General features: G+C 42.6%; 1 pseudogene; it reads left to right on the top strand.

Annotated features, from left to right (window-relative positions):
- The first annotated feature begins 714 nt into the window (after positions 1–714).
- Positions 715–2,120, top strand: LOC112621258 (annotated as a pseudogene).
- Positions 2,121–3,968: the final 1,848 nt, after the last annotated feature.

The following is a 3,968-nucleotide window of genomic DNA, read 5'->3' as shown; positions in this document are numbered from 1 at the left end:
GGTGCAGCACACCAACATGGCACAGGTATACATATGTAACAAACCTGCACGTTGTGCACATGTACCCTAGAACTTAAAGTATAATTTTACAAAAACCCTAAAAAATAAAATAAAAATCCTTGTCTACAAAAAAAAAAAAAAAAAAAAAAACAACATAAACTAACTGCAGACATTGCAAACATGGTATCTTTCACAAGTGAGAACCAAATTACAACTTATATTACCCACAGTTACAGGACTTAGGTTTAAAATGTTTAATCCAAGACAATGGGGAAAACAGAAAATATAATAATAATGTGAAAAGTACAAGAAGTTATAAGGGTGACAAGTCACATTTGTTTGTTTTGTGTGTGTGTGTGTTTGTTTTGTTTTGTTTTTTGTTTTGTGAGACAGAGTTTTGCTCTTGTTGCCCAGGCTGGAGTGCAATGGTATGATCTTGGCTCATCACAACCTCTGCCTCCTGGGTTCAAGCGATTCTCCTGACTCAGCCTCCCAAGTGGCTGGGATTACAGGCACCCACCACCATGCCCAGCTAATTTTGTATTTTTAGTAGAGATGGGTTTCTCCATGTTGGTCAGGCTGGTCTCCAACTCCCGACCTCAGGTGATCCGCCCGCCTTGGCCTCCCAAAGTGCTGGGATTACAGGCATGAGCCACTGTGCCCAGCAACAAGCCATATTTGTAAAACAGGCAGCCTTTCCTCAGGTGTCCCGCATCCGCCAATTCCTCCTTCCTGGTCACTGCATCCTTGGCTGGCATCAGAAAAATGGCTACAAACTTCCCAGTACATTAGAAGATCTTGTTCGACAAGTTAAAATATGACAATGCAGAAAGGAGATTCTTCGAGCAGATGAACAAGCCTGTGGCCGGTGCCTCCCACCAGGAGAACAGCGCCAGCATGATCCTCCATGACATTGCCAGAGCCAGAGAGAATTTCCAGAAATCCCTGGCCAGAAGCTCAGGCCCCAAGCTCATGTCCCGGGGCCTCCAGCGGACCCAGTGGAAACAACAATGAGCTCGTCTTCCAGATCACCAGTCTGAAAGTGGAGAACCAGAGCCTGTGCAGGTTGGTGCAGGAACTGCAGCAGGCCATTTCCAAGCTGGAGGCCCAGCTGAACATGCTGGAGAAGAGCTTGCCTGGGCACCACAGCCCCGCAGACCCAGAATATGTCTCTCATGAGCCAAGTGGAGCCAACTAAGAAGCCAGCCAAACCAGCAGAGGATGATGAGGACGATGACATTGACTTCCTGAGGATAGGCCCCCAAATCTGGTCATAAATTGGCCCCCAAACTGGCCATAAACAAAATCTCTGCAGCACTGTGACACGTTAGTGATGGCCATGACACTCACCCTGAAGGCTGTGGGTTTACCGGAATGAGAACAAGAAACATCTGGCCCACCCAGGGTGGGAAATCTGCTAAAAGGTGTTCCTGAACCACAAACAATAGCATGAGCAATCTGTGCCTTAAGGACATGTTCCTGTTGCAGACAACTAGCCAGAGCCTAACCCTTTGTTTCAGCCCATCCCTTTGTTTCTTGTTTTAGTTAATCTATGATCTGTAGAAACAATGCTTATCACTGGCTTGCTGTCAGTAAATATGTGGGTAAAACTGTTCAAGGCTCTCAGCTCTGAAGGCTGTGAGTCCCCTGATTTCCCGTTCCACAGGCTATATTTCTATGTGTGTGTCTTTAATTCCTCTAGCACCACTGGGTTAGGGTCTCCCCGACTGTGCTGGTCTTGGCATTGCCCTGTTTGCCAGTGACAATGAGGAGGAGGACAAGGAGGCAGTACTGCTGCGGGAGGAGTGACTGTGGCAGTACACAGAGAAAAACGCCAAGAAGCCCGCACTGGTGGCAAGTCCTCCATCCTGCTGGATGTCAAGCCTTGGGATGCTGAGACTAACATGGCCCAGCCGGAAGCTTGTGTGTGCTCCATCCAGCTGGACCAGCTGCTCTAGGGGGACTCTAAGCTGGTGCCCATGGGCTGTGGTATCCAGAAGCTGCAGGCTCAGTGTGTGGTGGAGGATGACAAGGCGGGGACAGACTTGCTGGGGGAGGAGATCGCCAAGTTTGAAGAGCACATGCAGAGTGTTGACATTGCAGCTTTCAACAAGATCTGAAGCCTTAGTGTGTGTGTGTGTGCACGCGCGCGTGCACATGCTTGAGGCCCTGCCACGATTAAAAACTGAGACCAGCAAAAAAAAAAAAAAAAAAGAAAGAAAGAAAAAAAGAGAAAAAAACAGCCAAATGTGAAGGAAACAATTGAAAATATAATCAGTCTACTTAATATACAACATATGTGTGAAACATTAAATTAGTCTGAGCTGATGAGAAGATTAGTGAACTAGAACACGAAGCAGTAATTAGCTACTGTAAAGACAAATAAAAGGAGAAAAATTATATTAATAAAATCTAACATATACATGTATGACAGGGAGAATGAGATGGAGTAAACAAGTCTGATTATTTTTATAGAATATATTTTCAAAATCAAAGTCAATATTCGGAGTTGGTGACTCATAAGTTTCTAAAATTGAAAAGCAGACATAATTGCTTCTCAGCCTTTTGGCTAAAATCAAGTGAAAACCAGATATAAGTGCTTGAATTCAAACATGCAGTGTGCCAAAAAGAGAAAAATAGTGAAATTAATTCCTTAAAAAAATAAATTACTTAAAACAGGCTGCATAACACCAAGGAGAAGAAAAACACTACAAATCTGTGAGAGAAATAAAGATAATTTACAAAAATGAAAGTAAAGTTTTCAAACCTTGTGTAGAGCCAAAAATCAGAGAAATAAATGTTAAAGGAGCTGAGAGAAATCATCATTAAAGTTAGAAATGCCTGCTTACATTGCAATATTTTTAACACAAATGAGTAAATTAAAATATTTTCAAAAAAACCCACTGGTTTGGTTTTCAATAGGATTCTCTTAAAAGCATACCTCATAATTTTTTAAATTATTATTATACTTTAAGTTCTAGGGTACATGTGCACAATGTGCAGGTTTGTTACATATGCATACATGTGTCATGTTGGTGTGCTGCACCCATTAACTCATCATTTACATTAGGTCTATCTCCTAATGCTATCCCTCCCCCCTCCCCCCACCCCAAAAATATTTTTTGTATCTAAAGTTAAAGAGAAAATGAAAAAGTACAAAAATTGATTTGGAAACTGGCATGTTCTTTCCTCAGGATTTTAGGTAACCAGCAGTCTTTCACGCTCCTACAACATGCTAGAGTTTAAAAACTATTTTTCTACCTATCTTTTCTCTGATCTTTATATCCTGTGAGGCTCTGCAAAATAGAGGCTTGTGTCCTATTTTGCAATTCAAAAAGCTGAGGCTCAGACAAATGTCACACAGAAAGTTTGGGACAGAACTGGGACTAGAACCCAGGACTTGAAAAGTAGTGCTCTTCTCATCACTAAAGCAGTCATAGGGCTAGGAATACATTAAGACAACAAAAGATAGAGCACTGCTTAATACATTCAACCAAGGTGAGACCAGACCCACCCCAAAATGCTAAGCAAATCCAGGGCCCTGTGGTAGAGAATTCAAAGTGGAGGGTGATGCTTACATCTGCATATCTGAGCTCCAATACAAATGCTGCCACTCAGCTGCAGAACCACACTTTCTGAGCCTCAGCCTTCTCTGCTATAAAATGGCACTACAAAAGGCACCAAAAATCTCAGGATGAGGGCCAAACAACATCCTAAAACAGGAGTGCCTGGAGAGAGTAAAGTACTCATTGACTTTTGGTTTAAGTACATGGATAATATGCTGTGTTTCATTGTGTCTTCTCCATGGTGCCTAGTTAATGACTGTAGATTCTGGGGTCCTCTAGTCAATCCTAATGCTATGTGATAGAGGGATGAATAGATATAGATGGGTGGATGGACAGGTGTGTGGATGCATGGACGTGTGCTCAGAAGAGCAGAAAGAAGAAAACAGGGAGTCAAAATGAGAA

Source organism: Theropithecus gelada, chromosome 3, assembly GCF_003255815.1.
Source record: "Theropithecus gelada isolate Dixy chromosome 3, Tgel_1.0, whole genome shotgun sequence".
NCBI classification, from domain to species: Eukaryota; Metazoa; Chordata; class Mammalia; order Primates; family Cercopithecidae; genus Theropithecus; species Theropithecus gelada.
This window is presented reverse-complemented; position numbering and strand designations above follow the sequence as displayed.